This window comes from Orbicella franksi, chromosome 6, assembly GCF_964199315.1.
Source record: "Orbicella franksi chromosome 6, jaOrbFran1.1, whole genome shotgun sequence".
Lineage (NCBI taxonomy): Eukaryota > Metazoa > Cnidaria > Anthozoa > Scleractinia > Merulinidae > Orbicella > Orbicella franksi.
The window spans coordinates 32,890,613-32,909,535 of NC_138150.1; the positions used below are offsets into that span (position 1 = coordinate 32,890,613).

The following is an 18,923-nucleotide window of genomic DNA, read 5'->3' on the forward strand; positions in this document are numbered from 1 at the left end:
CGCTCACTTTCAAGCTCCTGGGCAGGAATAAAGCCTCACTTCACTTTAAAAGTGAAAGAGTAGCCGTGACCGCCTTACGCCCATCGTAATTTTGACCAACTTCGGTTAAATTTCCCGAAACTTGGGGGATATTTTCCAGTCCCTGGGACTCTAAACTGACCCCCGACGTCCTTGGTCTGCATTAAAATGGACACAGCAAAACTTTTTGAACGCTCACTTTTGAGCTTCTGGGCCGAAATATAGCTCCACTTCACTTTAAGAGTGAAAGAGTAGCCGAGACCGCCTTACGCCCATCCTAATTTTGACCAACTTCGGCTCGATTTCCCGGAACTTGGGAGATATTTTCCAGGCCGGCGGACTCTAAAGTAACTCCTGATGCCTTGCTCTGGAGTGAAATGGACACAGCACAACTTTTTGAACGCTCACTTTCGAGCTTCTGGGCGGAAATATTGCCCCAGTTCACTTTAAGAATGAAAGAGTAACCGGGACCGCCTTACGCGCATCGTGATTTTGGCCAACTTTGGCTCGATTTCCCGGGAAATGGGGGATATTTTCCGGTACTGGGGACTCTAAACTAACTCCTGATTGCCTTGGTTTGCAGTGAAATGGACACAGCACAACTTTTTGAACGCTCACGTTTGAGCTTCTGGGCCGAAGCATAGCCCTACTTCACTTTAAGACTGAAAGGCTAGCCGAGACCGCCTTACGTGCATCGTGATTTTGGGCTACTTCGGCTGGATTTCCCGGAACTTGGGAGATAAGTCCCAGTCCTGGGCACTCTAAACTAATTCCTAATTGGTTTTCAGTGAAATGGACACAGCCAAACTCTTTGAAGGTTCACTTTCGAGCTTCTGGGCCGAAATATAGCCCCACTTCACTTTAAGACTGAAAGAGTAGCCGGGACCGCCTTACGCGCATGGTAATTTTGTCGAACTTCGGCTTGATTTCCTGGGACTTGGGGGATATTTTCCAGTCCCGGAAGCTCTAAACTAACTCCTGAATGCCTTGGTTTTTAGTGAAATGGACACAGGTAAAAGGGGCGCACGCTAGGTTTCCAGGTTGTAGGCCGAAATATAGCCCCACTTTATTTTAAGACTGAAAGTGTACACGAAACCGCCTTAAGCGCATCGAAATTTTTAGCCACTATGGCTCGATCTGCCAAAACTTGGGGATATTTTCCAGTCCCGGGGACTCTACCCTAACTCTTGATGGCCTTAGTTTTCAGTAAAATAGTCACAGGTAACAGGAGCGCACGCTCGGTGTTGAGCTTCTAGGCCGAAATGTAGCCCCAGTTCATTTTAGGACTGAAAGAGTAAACGAAACTGCCGTAGGCTTATCGTAATTTGAAGAAAGTATGGCTCAATTTGCCGAAACTTGGAGGATAGCTTCCAGTCTCGAGGATTCTAAACTATCTCCTGATGGACTTAGTTCTTAGTGAAATGGACACAGGTAAAAGGAGAGCACGCTCGGTGTCGAGCTTGTAGAACCGAAATATAGCCCCACTTCATTTTCGGAGTAAACGAGTAGCCGAGACTGCCTTACGCGCATCGTGATTTTGAGCATCTTTGGCTCGATTTGCCGGAATTCGGGGAATATTTTCCAGTCCCGAGGACTCTATGCTAACTCCTGATAAACTTAGTTTTCAGTGATATGTACACAGGCAAAAGGAGCGCACGCTCGGTGTTGAGCTTGTCGGCCGAAATATAGCCCCCCTTCATTTTAAGACTGAAAGAGTAGCCGAGACCGCCTTACGCGCATCGTGATTTTGAGCAACTTTGGCTCGATTTGCCAGAATTTGGGAAATATTTTCCAGTCCCAACGACTCTAAACTAACTTCTGATTACCTAAGATGTCAGTGAAATAGACACAGGTAAAATTAGCGCACACCCGATCTCGAGTTTCTAGGTCGAAATATAGCCCCCCTTAATTTTAAGACTGAAAGAGTAGCCGAGACCGCCTTACGCGCATCGTGATTTTGGGCCACGTTTGCTCGATTTCCCGGAAGTTGGCGAATAATTTAAAGTCCCGGGCACGCTAAACTAACTCCCGATTTTCTTGGTTTGCAGTTTAACGAACACAGCAAAACATTCTGAACGCTCACCTTCGAGCTTCAGGGCCGAAATATAGCCCTACTTCACTTTAAGACTGAAAGAGTAGCCGAGACCGCCTTACGCGCATCGTAATTTCGACCAACTTCAGCTCGATTTCCCGGAAGTTGGCTAATATTTTCAATTCCCGGGGAAGCTAAACTACCTTCCGATGGCCTTAGTTTGCAGTTAAATGGACACAGCAAAACTTTTTGAACGCTCACTTTCGAGCTTATGGGTCGAAATATAGCCCCGCTTAACTTTAAGACTGAAAGAGTAGCCGAGACCGCCTTACGCGCATCGTGATTTTGGGATACTTCGGCTCGATTTCTCGCAAATAGGGGGATATTTTCCAGTCCCGGGGACTCTAAACTAACTCCTGATTGCCTTGGTTTCCAGTGAAATGGACACAGGAACACTTTTTGAACGCGCACTTTCGAGCTTGCTGGCCGAAAGATAGCCCTACTTCTATTTTAAGACTGAAAGAGTAGGCGGGAGCGCCTTACGCGCATTGTGATTTTGAGGATCTTCGGCTCGATCTGGCGAAACTTGGGAGATATTTTCCAGTCCCAAAGTCTCTAAACTCTCTCCTGATTGTCTAAGATGTGAGTGAAATAGAGACAAAAATTTTTGAACCCTTACTTTCGAGCTTCTGGGGTTAAATCTAAGCCCACTTTACCTGAAGACTGAAAGAGTAGCCGAGACCCCCTTAAGCGCATCGTGATTTTGACTAACTTCGGGTGGATTTCCCGTAACTTGGGGGATATTTCCAGTCCCTTGGACGCTAAACTAAGTCGTGATGGCCTTGTTTTGCAGTGAAATGGACACAGCAAAACTTTTTAAACACTCAGTTTCGAACTTCTGGGCCGAAATATTGCCCCACTTCACTTTAAGACTGAACGAGTAGCCTAGACGGCCGTACGCGCGTCGTGATTTTGACCAACCTCGGTTAAATTTCCCGGAACTTGGGGGATATTTTCCAGTCCCAGGGACTCTAAACTGACCCCCGACGTCCTTGGTCTGCAGTAAAATGGGCACAGCAAAACTTTTTGAACGCTCACTTTTGAGCTTCTGGGCCGAAATACAGCTCCACTTCACTTTAAGAGTGAAAGAGTACCCGAGACCGCCTTACGCCCATCCTAATTTTGACCAACTTCGGCTCGATTTCCCGGAACTTGGGGGATATTTTCCAGTCCTGCGGACTCTAAAGTAACTCCTAATGGCCTTGCTCTGGAGTAAAATGGACACAGCACAACTTTTTGAACGCTGACTTTCCAGCTTCTGGGCGGAAATATTGCCCCAGTTCACTTTAAGATTGAAAGTGTACACGAAACCGCCTTAAGCGCATCGAAATTTTTAGCCACTATGGCTCGATCTGCCAAAACTTGGGGGATATTTTCCAGTCCCGGGGACTCTACCCTAACTCTTGATGGCCTTAGTTTTCAGTAAAATGGCCACAGGTAACAGGAGCGCACGCTCGGTGTCGAGCTTCTAGGCCGAAATGTAGCCCCACTTCATTTTAAGAGCAGCTTCGCCTAAATATCAACTAGACTTGGAAATAGGGAAAAAATCGAATTTCTTCAAACTCGCCCAGAATGAAGCCCTACAGGCACTAGTTAAAAGAATATCGTTTTAAGTTCGATAAATCAAAAATTATTTTTTTCCGCAATTTTTTCGTTTCGATGCCCCAAATCGGCCAAAATCCATCGAAAATGAGCGGCATATTCAGAGGCTCGTAAACTCAAAAGCAAAAATCTTCATTACAAACTGATTGCACGTCGTATTTGTACTTCCTTTCTTGTCTATTTAGAGCTAAATAGATCGTGATTTGATCAGAACTTAAATATTTGACGAATTTTTTAAGTTAACGACCCAAGACAGCTTTACAAGAGGTCTACATTTAGCCTATTTTCAAATGCTAAAAAGGCGTTCTGGTACACGGCTTTTCCCAAAACGACTAGTTTGGTCTGAAAGAGCATTGTTTCTTCTTCAAATTAGTGAAATAAAATTTTTGGGTAAATAAAATCGCGAGCGCTGAGATAGCGAACTAAATGCAGCACTTCGTCCTGAAAACGTGACCTTTGACCCGAGGGTAACGAAACCGATTACTGCAAGAAAACCCGGAAGAAACGCAAACGCTTCGTTATTTTGAAACAATTTCTAGTGATATCTCTCCGAAACCATGATTGCAAGAAACTATTTCCAGATATGAAATCTTGCAGGGTCAAAGACAGAGCTAAAGGGCGCATTTTGACACAATAACTTTGTTTGCTGAGAATTGAAGTCAATGACCGTTAACGAATTCCAGTGAAATTTGCAAACTTGAAGTATGTTAGCCGATACTTACCTGAATATTTATATTTATAGAAGAGCCGTCTTCTAGGATTAACCTTCAAAAGAAGCTGGACCCCGATTGGGAAACCTCTAAAAGAAGAAATGAGTAATATTCCGTGACCTACCCGATGCTATAGATTCCATGCACATGCCAACCGCATGTTTGTCGTAAAATCAACTGAACTCTACTGACAGTTTCCATGGGCAACCCCAAAATAAACAATCCCCAAAAATGTAAAGTGAAATTGGCTGTCTTGATGAACAGTTATAAGCTAGAGTCAAGTTCCATTACCTTTAAAAAGTGCTTGATTTTATTTGTTTGCGTTGACTTTGTTCACTACTCTCACGTTCGAATGCCGCGAATCGGTCACGCCAAAACGGTGCAGACCGTGCAGACTGCAGACACTTGTTTGGGCTTTTCATTGTGACTCCTTTTTTTGGGTCTAGTTACAAAATAGTGTTAGATATATCTGAAAGTTTGTCATTTATCCACAGGCTGCACAAGCGCAGCATTTGACGTTTGATTCAATAGACAAACGCGTACAAGACTTTGTATGGGAAACTTACTTAGTCTGTACGGTCTGCAGTGTTTTGGCATGACCGATACTACGCGGTATTCGAACGTGACAGTAACTACTGAGTGAACAAAGTAGAATCAAGCACTTTTAAAGGGTAATGGAACTTGACTCTAGCTTTTAACTGTTCATGAAGACAGCCAATTTCACTTTACATTTTTGGGGATTGTTTATTTTGGGGTTACCCATGGAAACTGTCAGTGGAGTTAAGTGAGTTTTACGACAAACATGCGGTCGGCATGTGCATGGAATTTAAGCTAATTTATAGCAGCGGGCAGGTCACGGAACATTAAACATTTCTTCTTTTAGAGGTTTCCAAATCCGGATCCAGCTTCTTTTGAAGGTTAATCCAAGAAGACGACTCTTCTATTAATATAAATATTCAGGTAAGTATCGGCTAACATGCGTCAAGTTTGCAAATTTCACTGGAATTGACTGCAATTCAATTCTCAGCAAACAAAGTTATTGTGTCAAAATGCGCCCTTTAGCTCTGTCTTTGACCCTGCAAGATTTCATATCTGGAAATAGTTTCTTGCAATCATGGTTTCGGAGAGATATCACTAGAAATTGTTTCAAAATAACGAAGCGTTTGCGTTTCTTCCGGGTTTTCTTGCAGTAATCGGTTTCGTTACGCTCGGGTCAAAGGTCACGTTTTCAGGAAGAAGTGCTGCATTTTGTTCGCTATCTCAGCGCTCGCGATTTTATTTACCCAAAAATTTTATTTCACTAATTTGAAGAAGAAACAATGCTCTTTCAGACCAAACTAGTCGTTTTGGGAAAAGCCGTGTACCAGAACGCCCTTTTAGCATTTGAAAATAGGTTAAATGTAGACCTCTTGTAAAGCTGTCTTGGATCGTTAACTTAAAAAATTCGTCAAATATTTAAGTTCTAATCAAATCACGATCTATTTAGCTCTAAATAGACAAGAAAGGAAGTACAAATACGACGTGCAATCAGTTTGTAATGAAGATTTTTGCTTTTGAGTTTACGAGCCTCTGAATATGCCGCTCATTTTCGATGGATTTTGGCCGATTTGGGGCATCGAAACGAAAAAATTGCGGAAAAAAATTAATTTTTGATTTATCGAACTTAAAACGATATTTTCGTAACTAGTGCCTGTAGGGCTTCATTCTGGGCGAGTTTGAAGAAATTCGATCTTTTCGCTATTTCCAAGTCTACTTGATATTTAGGCGAAGCTCCTCTTCAAACTGAAAGAGTAAACGAAACTGCCGTACGCTTATCGTAATTTTAAGAAAGTATGGCTCAATTTGCCGAAACTTGGAGGATAGCTTCCAGTCTCGAGGATTCTAAACTATCTCCTGATGGACTTAGTTCTTAGTAAAATGGACACAGGTAAAAGGAGAGCACGCTCGGTGTCGAGCTTGTAGAACCGAAATATAGCCCCACTTCATTTTCGGAGTAAACGAGTAGCCGAGACCGCCTTACGCGCATCGTGATTTTGAGCATCTTTGGCTCGATTTGCCGGAATTCGGGGAATATTTTCCAGTCCCGAGGACTCTATGCTAACTCCTGATAAACTTAGTTTTCAGTGATATGTACACAGCCAAAAGGAGCGCACGCTCGGTGTTGAGCTTGTCGGCCGAAATATAGCCCCACTTCATTTTAAGACTGAAAGAGTAGCCGAGACCGCCTTACGCGCATCGTGATTTTGAGCAACTTTGGCTCGATGTGCCAGAATTTGGGAAATATTTTCCAGTCCCAAGGACTCTAAACTAACTCCTGATTGCCTAAGATGTCAGTGAAATGGACACAGGTAAAATTAGTGCACGCCCGGTCTCGAGCTTCTAGGTCGAAATATAGCCCCCCTTAATTTTAAGACTGAAAGAGTAGCCGAGACCGTCTTACGCGCATCGTGATTTTGGGCCACTTTTGGTCGATTTCCCGGAAGTTGGCGAATAATTTAAAGTCCTGGGGACGCTAAAGTAACTCCCGATGACCTTGGTTTGCAGTTTAATGAACACAGCAAAACATTCTGAACGCTCACGTTCGAGCTTCAGGGCCGAAATATAGCCCTACTTAAATTTAAGACTGAAAGAATAGCGGAGAGCCCGTTACGCGCATTGTAATTTTCATCAACTTCGGCGCCATTTCCTGGAACTTGGAGAATATTTTCCAGTCCCGGGGACTTTATAACAACTCCTGATGGCCTTGGTTTGCAGTGAAATGGACACAGCAAAACTTTTTGAACGCTCAATTTCCAGCTTGTGGGCCTAAATATAGCCACACTTCACTTTAAGACTGAAACAGTAGCCGAGACCGCGTTACGCGCATCGCGATTTTTATCAACTTCTGCTCGCTTTCCTGGAACTTGGGGAATATTTTTCAGTCCCGGGGACTCTAAACTAACTCCTGATGGCCATGCTTTGCAGTGAAATTCACACAGCCCAAGTTTTTGAAGGCACACTTTCGAGCTTCTAGGCCGAAATATAGTCCCACATCACCTACGACTTAAAGAGTAGCCGAGACCGGCGTGCGCGCATCGTGATTTTGATCAACTTCGGGTCGATATTCCGGAACTTGGGGGATATTTTCCAGTCCCAGGGACTCTAAACTAACTCTTGATGGCCTTGGTTTGCAGTGAAATGGAGACAGCAAAACTGTTTGAACGCTCACTTCCAAGCCTCTGGGCCGAAATATAGCCCACTTTACTTTTATACTGAAAAAGTAGCCGAGACCGCCTTACGCGCATCGTGATTTTGACAAACTTCGGGTGGATTTCCCGGAACTTGGGGGATATTTTCCAGTCCCTTGGACGCTAAACTAGGTGCCGATGGCCTTGTTTTGCAGTGAAATGGACACAGCAAAGCTTTTGGAACGCTCACTTTCGAGCTTGTGGGCCGAAATATAGCCATACTTCACTTTAAGACTGAAACAGTAGCCGAGACCACGTTTCCCGCATCGTGATTTTGATCAACTTCGCCTCGATTTTCCGGAAGTTGGGGGATATTTTCCAGTCCCGGGGACTCTAAACTAGCTCCTGATGGCTCTGGAAACTTTTTGAACGCTCACTTTCAAGCTCCTGGGTAGGAATAAAGCCTCACTTCTCTTTAAGACTGAAACAGTAACCGAGACCGCCTAACGCGCACCGTGATTTTGACCAACTTCGGCTAAATTTCCCTGAACTTGGGGGATATTTTCCAGTCCCGAAGACTCTTAAGTAGCCCTTGATGGCCTTCGTTTGCATTGAAATGGATACAGGAAAACTTTTTGAAGCTCACTTTTGAGCTTCTGGGCCGAAATATAGCCCCACTTCACTTTAAGACTGAAAGACTAGCCAAGACCGTCTTGCGCGCATCGTGATTTTGACCAACGTCTTCTCCATTTTCCGGAACTTGCGAAATATATTGCAGTCCCGGGGACTCTAAACTAACTCCTGATGGCCTTGGTTTGCAGTGAAATGGACACAGCAAATTTTTTGCAGCGCTCACTTTGGAGCTTCTGGGAAGAAATAGAGCCCCACTTCACTTTAAGACTGAAAGAGTAGCCGAGGCCCCCTTAGGCGCATCGTGATTTTGGCCAACTTCGGCTTGAGTTGCCAGAACTTAAAACATATTTTCCAGTCCCGGGGACTCTAAACTAACTCATGATGGCCTTGGTTTTCAGTATAATTCAGAGAGGAAAACTTTTTGAACGCTCACTTTGGAGCTTCTGGACCGAAATATAGCCGTACTTCACTTTAAGGTGGCTCGATAGGCTAAAACTGGTCATTTTGACATAATTCTCAACACTATCTTATAAAATCATGTCAATTCAACTATATCATTGTATTAAGCAGGTCCCTATGATTCATTTGCCATACATTTGGGATGCATTTCTCACATTCCTGAGGAGCCACACCCATTTTTATAACCACACCCATTTCTGAGGGCCTAGAAGTAGGTGTTTTCTTAAACACAATATCTCTACTCTGCTTTAGGCTGGAAAGTTGAAATTTGTCACAATTTTTTTATGTTCTCAGAGCTATGCAATGACCAATTATTATAAAGAAATTATGTTTTGATCATGAATGAGGCCTTCACCCAGAACATACATCAAAATGTGCAATATCGGCTTTGAAAAAATGTTAATAAGTCATGATAGGGTGTCACAAACCAAGTAAAAATTGGTCATTGCACAGATCTATTTCTAGCCAACCAAATGTGAAAGTTTCATTGAGTTATCTTAAATAGGTTTTGAGATATTGTGTTTACGGTGACTGAACATGCCTAAAAAACGGAATCTGAGAAAATAGCATTTAAAGTTGATCATCAGCAATGTTCACTGTGTTCAGTCCTAAAAGGCTCCAGCTTCATAGTGAAGTCCTTCAATAGCCTCTAAACGGTCACTGTAGCCTTTCTTCCAGTTTCTGATTTGTTTTCGTCGTTCCTTGGACTGATCAGAACTCTTTCTGCGGGCATGACGCAATCTGTCATATTCCAGCTTTTTGCAAGCTTGGCTACAGTGAGCCCCTGGCGTAATTCCTAGTTCTTTGAGGACCAATTTGAGGGAGACTGACCCATCATTGAAGTGAGAAACTGCAAGGTGAGCAGCAAGCTCCACTGTGGGTAAGCCAGAGTGAGTTTCCTTTGTAGCGCGTTGCCAAATGAGTGCATTTATTGCCTCGTTGCGGTTCTGTGTGCCACCATGGAGGCAGCGCCGTACGAGGTCTTGGTCACTGAGGGCTTCAAAAGTTGAATGAATTGCGTTGGCAACAGCAGAAGGCAGTGGATGTGTATGTGAGTACTCTGTTGTTTCCTTTGCCAAGTCCCTTTGAAACCCACACCACGAGTTTTCTCCAGGGGGGCACAAGTCATGGTCCGGGTGGTCATCACTGGATCTTGTGTGGTGCCATATAGCCATGACAGCATTCTCCATAGATTGGATGTCGTGGGTGTTGTTTCGGATGGCCTTGCCATAATAGACCTGTAGTTGATCTATTTTGTTGTTTGTCAGCCTTCCAATACCCCCAATTGGTTTTCCGTCTTCAAGTCTTGCTTGACCTATGCGCTTTTTTAGCAAGCGAAGGCGTGACCCAAGACGTTTCTGAACATGCCCAACGCACTCGAGCTTGGTGACCTCTTTTTCACCATACACAGCTTCATCTACAATTAGCTTGTGGGCTTTGCTGTCCCCGTCTCCCAAAAACTCTGTATAACGCACTCCATAGCTTTCAACCGACCGCTGAAATATGGCAAGAAGGCCAGTGGAATCCATTGATGCAGATGACCCATGGTGATTAGCCTGGCAATGATGTTGGTGGCCTTCCCACCAATCTTCAAACTCCTGTGTGCCTTCCTTGTTCCTCCACACTGTGCACTCCTTGCAGTCTTTTGACATTATTTCGATGTCAATTACTTTGCCAGTGACTGTGGATATGGCAGTGACTATTCCATACAGGGATGAGTAGCCCCTTCTTCTCCAGGTGCCATAACCTGAAATTCCAATATCAAAAACACCATCCTCCTCTGGTTCATAGAAGCTCTTTGCATTTTCAACAGCAGCTCTCATACTTCGCTGGCAAACAGTCTGAGCAGCTTTCCTCACAGCTTCAACAATATCCCTATAGGCATTTTCATTCATGGGAGGAGGCATGTTCATAGTTCCAGCAAATTTGACGAGCCCTTGGTGCCCAACACCAATGTTCCTGGATGCTAGAACAATTCTTCGATTGACTTCGAATGCCTACAAAGTCCCAACTCTGGAAGAAGAGTAAAATCTTTTTATGAATCCACACTTTTTCCCGGGGCACTTGACAAATAGCAAGGAAGCAAATCCCATCTTTCTTTCGTTATCTTCCTCCAGCTCCACGTGGTTCTTCTTACAAATGGGGCAGAGTAACAATTCGAAAATCGAGCCGAGGACTGCCATGTCAACAAAACGAAAACCTTCCATTTCAGCTGAATCCACATCGCTTGCACTACTTTCAGGTTTAGACTCCTCGTTGGAAAGTCCGCGAACCTTTCCTTGCGATGCAAAAGATGATGAAGTTGCAGGCAAGTTAACATTTGAGCGCGACGCGTCTGTTTCGTCGGAGACCACTTCGTCGCTTCTTTCGACCGATTCCTGATCCGCTGAAGCTTCCTTCGACTCTAATTCCTTTCTCCTGGTATACATGTTCCCAGTGAACTTTCTTTTCTTGCTTCTACCGCTTCTAAATTTCTTTTTTGGAGGCATTTCTGAGGATAACTTTTACGAACGAAGCATAAACAACAGCGACCACGTTTTCTACGATTATTCCCTCATGTAGTTGACTTGAAATGTCCTCAAAAGAAGGCTAGACTGCTTCCCAGGCCCCACGAAGCATTCAAGCCTCTCATACGCAATTTTCCTCGAAATTTTCCCTAATTTTCACTGCTTTTGCTTCAAAAAAACACGCGTAAACAACTCTCGTTTCCATGGAAACGGGCCAAACATCCTGAGAAAATGCTCAAAAGCATGCTAATAGGACAGTAAAAATGCAGGAAATGGGTTTTTCATGAAGGTACAAAGGATAAACAATCCAAAAATGTAGGTTTCCAAAAATACGATTTTTTCCGATTTTGGGCCTATCGAGCCGCCACTCAAAGAGTAGCCGAGACCGCCTTACGCGCATCGTGATTTTGGGATACTTCGGCTCGATTTCCCGCAAATAGGGGGATATTTTCCAGTCCCGGGGACTCTATACTAACTCCTGATGGCCATGCTTTGCAGTGAAATTCACACAGCACAAGTTTTTGAAGGCACACTTTCGAGCTTCTAGGCCGAAATATAGTCCCACATCACTTACGACTTAAAGAGTAGCCGAGACCGGCGTGCGCGCATCGTGATTTTGATCAACTTCGGGTCGATATTCCGGAACTTCGGAGAAACTTTCCAGTCCCAGGGACTCTAAACTAACTCTTGATGGCCTTGGTTTGCAGTGAAATGGAGACAGCAAAAGTTTTTGAACGCTCACCTTTAAGCTTCTGGGCCGAAATATAGCCCACTTTACTTTAATACTGAAAAAGTAGCCGAGACCGCCTTACGCGCATCGTGATTTTGACAAACTTCGGTTGGATTTCCCGGAACTTGGGGGATATTTTCCAGTCCCTTGGACGCTAAACTAGGTGCCGATGGCCTTGTTTTGCAGTGAAATGGACACAGCAAAGCTTTTTGAACGCTAACTTTCGAGCTTGTGGGCCGAAATATAGCCATACTTCACTTTAAGACTGAAACAGTAGCCGACACCACGTTTCGCGCATCGTGATTTTGATCAACTTCGGCTCGATTTCCCGGAACTTGCGAAATATTTTCCAGTCCCGGGGACTCTAAAGTAACTCGTGCTGGTCTTGGTTTCCAGTGAAACGGCAACGGAAAAAGTTTTTGAACGCATACTTTCGAGCTTCTGGACCGAAATAGAACCCCACTTCACTTGAAGACTGAAAGAGTAGCCGAGACCGCCTTACGTGCATCGTGATTTTGAGCAACGTCGGCTGGATTTGCCGGAACTAAGGGGATATATTCCAGTTCTGAGGACTCTAAACTAATTCCTGGTGGCCTTGGTTTGCAGTAAAATGGACCCAGCAAAACTTTTTGAACGCTCAATTTCGAGCTTCTGGGCCAAAATATAGCCCCCCATTACTTTAACACTGAAAGAGTAGCCGAGACCGCCTTACGCGCATCGTGATTTTGACAAACTTCGAGTGGATTTCCCGGAGCATGGGGGATATTTTCTAGTCCCGGGGACTCTCAACTAACTCCTGATTGTCTTGGTTTGCAGTGAAATGGACACAGCGAAAGTTTTTGAACGCTCACTCTCGAGCTTCTGGGCCGAAATAGAGCCCCATTTTACTTTAAGACTGAAAGAGTAGGCGAGACCGTCTTGAGCGAATCGTGATTTTGACCAATTTCGCGTTTATTTCCCCAAACTTGGGGGATACATTCCAGTCAAAGGGACTCTAAAGTAACTCCTGATGGCCTTGGTTTTGAGTGAAATGGACAGAGCACAACTTTGGAGCTTCTGGGCAGAAATATAGCCCCACTTTACTTTAAGACTGAAAGAGTAGATGAGACCGCCTTACGCGCATCGTAATTTTGACGAACTTCGAATGGATTTCCCGGAACTTGGGGGATATTTTGCAGTCCCTTGGACGCTAAACTAAGTCCTGATGGCCTTGTTTTGAAGTAAAATGGACACAACAAAATTTTTTGAACGCTCACTTTCTAGCTTGTGGGCCGCAATATAGCCACACTTCACTTTAGGACTGACACAGTAGCCGAGACCACGTTACGCGCATCATGAATTTGATCAACTTTGGCTCGATTTCCCGGGACTTGGGGGATATTCTCCAGTCCCAGGGACTCTAAACTAACTTCTGATGGCCTTGGTTTGCACTCAAAGTGACAGAGCAAAACTTTTTAAACACTCACTTTCGAGCTTCTGACCCGAAATATTGCCCCACTTCACTTTAAGACTGAAAGAGTAGCCGAGACCACCTTACGCACATCGTGATTTTGACCAACTTCGGCTCGATTTACCGGAACTTGGGGGATATTTTCCAGTTCCGAGGACTCTTAAGTAACCCGTGATGGCCTTGGTTTGCATTGAAATGGATACAGCAAAACTTTTTGAACGCTCACTTTTGAGCTTCTGGGCCGAAATATAGCCCCACTTCACTTTAAGACTGAAAGAGTAGCCGAGACCGTCTTACGCGCATCGTGATTTTGACCAACGTCTCCTCGATTTTCCGGAACTTGGGAAATACATTCCACTCCCGGGGACTCTAAACTAACTCCTGATAGCCTTGGTTTGCAGTGAAATAGACACACTAATTTTTTTTGAGCTTTGAGCTTGTGGGCCGAAATAGAGCCCCACTTCACTTTAAGACTGAAGGAGTAGCCGACACCGCCTTAAGCGCACCGTGATTTTGACCAACTTGGGCTCGATTTGCCGGAACTTGGGGGATATTTTCCAGTCCTGGGGACTCTAAACTAACTCCTGATTGTCTTGGTTTTCAGTGAAATGGACACAGCCAAACTTTTTGAACGCTCACTCTCGAGCTTCTGGACCGAAATATAGCCCCACTTTACTTTAAGACTGAAAGAGTAGCCGAGACCGTCTTGCGCAAATCGTGATTTTGACCAAGTTCGGGTCGGTTACCCGGAGCTTGGGGAATATATTCCATTTCCGCGAGCTCTAAACTAACTCCTGATGGCCTTGGTTTTCAGTGAAATGGACAAAGGAAAGCTCTTTGAACACTCTCTTTGTAGCTTCTAGGCCGAAATAGAATCCCACTTCACTTTCAGAGTGAAATAGTAGCCGAGACCGCCTCACGCGCATCGTGAGTTACACCAAGTTCAGCTCGATTTCACGCAACTTTTGGGATATTTTCCAGTCCGGGGGACTCTAAACTAACTCCGGGTGGCCTTGGTTTGCACTGAAATGCGCACAGCATACCTTTTTGAACGCCCACTTTGGAGCTTCTGGGCCGAAATATAGCCCCACTTCACTTAAGACTGAAACAGTAGCCGAGATCGCCTTACGCGCATCGTGTTTTTGACCATTTTTGGTTCGATTTCTCGGAACTTGGGGGATATTTTTCAGTCCCGGGGACTCTAAACTAGCTCCTGATCGCCTTGCTTTGCATTGAAATGGACAGAGCAAAACTTTTTGAATGCTCACTTTCGAGCTTGTAGGCCGAAATATAGCCACACTTTACCTAAAGACTGAAACAGTAGCCGAGACCGCATTTCGCGCATCCTGATTTTGATCAACTTCGGCTCGCGTTTCCGGAACTTGGGGAATATTTTCCAGTCCCGGGGACCCTAAACTAGCTTTGATAGCTTCGGTTTGCAGTGAAATACACACAGCAAAACTTTTTGAAGGCTCACTTTCGAGCTTCTGGACAGAAATATAGCCCGACTTTACTTTAAGACTGAAAGAGTAGCCGAAACCGCCTTACGTATATCGTAATTTTGACGAACTTCGAATGGATTTCCCAGAACTTGGGGTATATTTTCCAGTCCCATGGACGCTAAACTAAGTCCTGATGGCCTTGTTTTGCAGGAAATGGACACAGCAAAAGTTTTTGAACGCTCACTTTCGAGCTTGTGGGCCGAAATATAGCCACACTTTACTTTAAGACTGAAACAGTAGCCGAGACCGTTTTTCACGCATCGTGATTTTGATCAACTTCGGCTCGCTTTCCCGGAACTGGGGGAATATTTCCCAGTCCCGGGGACCCTGAACTAACTTTTGATGGCTTTGGTTTGCAGTGAAATGCACACAGCAAAACTTTTTGAACGCTCACTTTCGAGCTTCTGGACAGAAATATAGCCCCACTTCACTCTAAGACTAAAAGGGTAGCCTAGACCGCTTTGGGAGCATGGTGATTGTGACCAACTTCAGCTCGATTTAGCGGAACTTGGGGAATATTTTCCAGTCCCAGGGACGCTAAACTAACTCGTGATGGCATTGGTTTTCAGTGAAATTCAGAGAGGAAAACTTTTTGAACGCTCACTTTCGGGCTTCTGGGCCGAAATATAGCCCCACTTCACTTTAAGACTGAAACAGTAGCCGATACCGCATTTCGCGCATCGTGATTTTGATCAACTTCGGTTGGATTCCCCGGAACTTGGGCAATATTTTTCAGTCCCCGGGACTCTAAACTAACCCCTGATGGCCTTGGTTTCCAGTGAAATGGACACAGCAAAACTTTTTGAACGCTCACTTTCGGGCTTCTGGCCCGAAATATAGCCCCACTTCACTTTAAGACAAAAAGAGTAGCCGAGACCACTTTAGGGGCATCTTGATTTTGACCAACCTCGGCTCAATTTCCCGGACCTTGGGGCATATTTTCTTGTCCCGGGGACGCTAAACTAACTCCCGATGGCCTTGGTTTGCAGTGAAATGAACACAGCAAAACTTTTTGAACGCTCACATTCGGGCTTCTGGCCCGAAATATAGCCCCACTTCACTTTAAGACTGAAATAGTAGTCGAGACCGCCTGACGCGAATCGTTATTTTGACCAACTTCGGCTCGATTTCCCGGAAGTTGGGGGATATTTTCCAGTCCCGGGGACTCTAAACTAGCTCCTGATGGCTTTGGTTTGCAGTGAAATAAACACAGGGAAACTTTTTGAACGCTCACTTTCAAGCTCCTGGGCAGGAATAAAGCCTCACTTCACTTCAAGACTGAAACAGTAAGCGAGACCGCCTAACGCGCACCGTGATTTTGACCAACTTCGGCTAAATTTCCCTGAACTTGGGGGATATTTTCCAGTCCCGAAGACTCTTAAGTAACCCCTGATGGCCTTCGTTTGCATTGAAATGGATACAGCAAAACTTTTTGAACGCTCACTTTTGAGCTTCTGGGCCGAAATATAGCCCCACTTCACTTTAAGACTGAAAGACTAGCCAAGACCGTCTTGCGCGCATCGTGATTTTGACCAAAGTCTTCTCGATTTTCCGGAACTTGGGAAATATATTGCAGTCCCGGGGACTCTAAACTATCTCCTGATGGCCTTGGTTTGCAGTGAAATGGACGCAGCAAATGTTTTTGCAGCGCTCACTTTGGAGCTTCGGGGCCGAAAAAGAGCCCCATTTCACTTTAAGACTGAAAGACTAGCCGAGGCCGCCTTAGGCGCATCGTGATTTGACCAACTTCGGCTTGAGTTGCCAGAACTTAAAAGATATTTTCCAGTCCCGGGGACTCTAAACTAACTCATGATGGCCTTGGTTTTTTGAGTGAAATTCAGAGAGGAAAAGTTTTGAACGCTCACTTTCGAGCTTCTGGACCGAAATATAGCCCTACTTCACTTTAAGACTGAAAGAGTAGCCGAGACCGCCTTACGCGAATCGTTATTTTGACCAACTTCGTCTCGATTTCGCGGAACCTGGGGGATATTTTCCAGTTCCGGGCACTGTCAACTACTTCCTGAGGGCCTTTCTTTGCAGTGAAATGGGCACAGCATAACTTTTTGAACGCTCACTTTCGAGCTTCTGGGCCGAAATATAGCCCCGGTTCACTTTAAGAATGAAAGAGTAGCTGAGACCGCCTTACGCGCATCCTGATTTTGACAACATTCGGCTCGATTTCCCCGAACTTGGGCGATATTTTCCAGTCCCGAGGAGTCTAAACTAACTCCTGATGGCCTTGGTTTGCAGTGAAATGAACACAGTAACACTTTTTGAAGGCTTATTTTCGAGCTTCTGGGATGAAATATAGCCCCACTTCACTTTAAGACTGAAAGAGTAAGCGAGACCGCCTTACGCGCATCGTGATTTTGAGCAACTTCCGCTCGATTTTCTAGAATTTTGGCGATATTTTCAAGTCCCGGGGACTCTAAATTAACTCCTGATGGGCTTGGTTTGCAGTGAAATGGACGCAGGTAAACTTTTTGAACGCTCAGTTTCGAGCTTCTGGGCCGAAATACAGCCGTATTTCACGTTAAGACTGAAAAAGTAGCCGAGACCGCCTTACGAGCATCGTGATTTTGACCAAGTTGAGGTCGATTTCCCGGAGCTTGGGGGATATTTTCCAGTCCGGGGAACTTTAAACTAACTCCTGATGGCCTTGGTTTGCAGTTAAATGCAGAAAGCGTAACTTTTTAAAGGGTGACTTTCGAGCTTCTGGGCCGAAATATAGCCCCACTTTACTTTAAGACTGAAAGAGTAGCCGAGACCGTCTTACGCGTATCGTGATTGTGACCAACTTCCGTTCGATTTCCCGGAAGTTCGGTGATATATTCCAGTCCCGGGGACTCTAAACTAACTGCTGATGGCCTTGGTTTGCAGTGAAATGGACACAGCACATTTTTTTGAACGCTCATTTTCGAGCTTCTCGGCCGAAATATAGCCCCACTTCACTTTAAGACTGAAAGAGTAGCCGAGACCGCCTTACGCGCATCGTAATTTTGACCAACTTCGGCTAGATATCCCGGAAGTTGGCGAATATTTTCAATTCCCGGGGAAGCTAAACTAACTCCTGATAGCCTTGGTTTCCAGTGAAATCGACACAGGAACACTTTTTGAACGCGCACTTTCGAGCTTGCTGGCCGAAATATAGCCCTACTTCTTTTTAAGACTGAAAGAGTAGGCGGGAGCGCCTTACGCGCATTGTGATTTTGAGGATCTTCGGCTCGATCTGGTGAAACTTGGGAGATATTTTCCAGTCCCAAAGTCTCTAAACTCACTCCTGATTGTCTAAGATGTGAGTGAAATAGAGACAAAAATTTTTGGACCCTTACTTTCGAGCTTCTGGAGTTAAATCTAAGCCCACTTTACCTTAAGACTGAAAGAGTAGCCGAGACCCCCTTAAGCGCATCGTGATTTTGACTAACTTCGGGTGGATTTCCCGTAACTTGGGGGATATTTCCAGTCCCTTGGACGCTGAACTAAGTCGTGATGGCCTTGTTTTGCAGTGAAATGGACACAGCAAAACTTTTTAAACACTCAGTTTCGAGCTTCTGGGCCGAAATATTGCCCCACTTCACTTTAAGACTGAAAGAGTAGCCGAGACCGCCGTACGCGCGTCGTGATTTTGACCAACTTCGGTTAAATTTCCCGGAACTTGGGGGATATTTTCCAGTCCCGGGGACTCTAAACTGACCCCCGACGGCCTTGGTCTGCATTAAAATGGACACAGCAAAACTTTTTGAACGCTCACTTTTGAGCTTCTGGGCCGAAATATAGCTCCACTTCACTTTAAGAGTGAAAGAGTAGCCGAGACCGCCTTACGCCCATCGTAATTTTGACAAAATTCGGCTCGATTTCCTGGAAGTTGGGGGATATTTTCCAGTCCCGCGGACTCTAAAGTACCTCCTGATGGCCTTGCTCTGGAGTGAAATGGACACAGCACAACTTTTTAAACGCTCACTTTCGAGCTTCTGGGCGGAAATATTGCCCCAGTTCACTTTAAGAATGAAAGAGTAACCGGGACCGCCTTACGCGCATCGTGATTTTGACCAA

The 18,923-nt window shown here is 44.9% G+C and overlaps 1 pseudogene across 1 annotated transcript in view; it reads right to left on the reverse strand.

The window, feature by feature from the left end:
* Positions 1-11,803, reverse strand: part of LOC145488990 (uncharacterized) — a 389,561-nt pseudogene extending 377,758 nt beyond the window's left edge. Inside the window, exon 1 of the transcript XR_014049553.1 lies at positions 8,693-11,803. The product of XR_014049553.1 is annotated as an uncharacterized LOC145488990 (transcript). The remainder of the gene's footprint in view (positions 1-8,692) is intronic.
* Between the last annotated feature and the right edge of the window lie 7,120 nt (positions 11,804-18,923).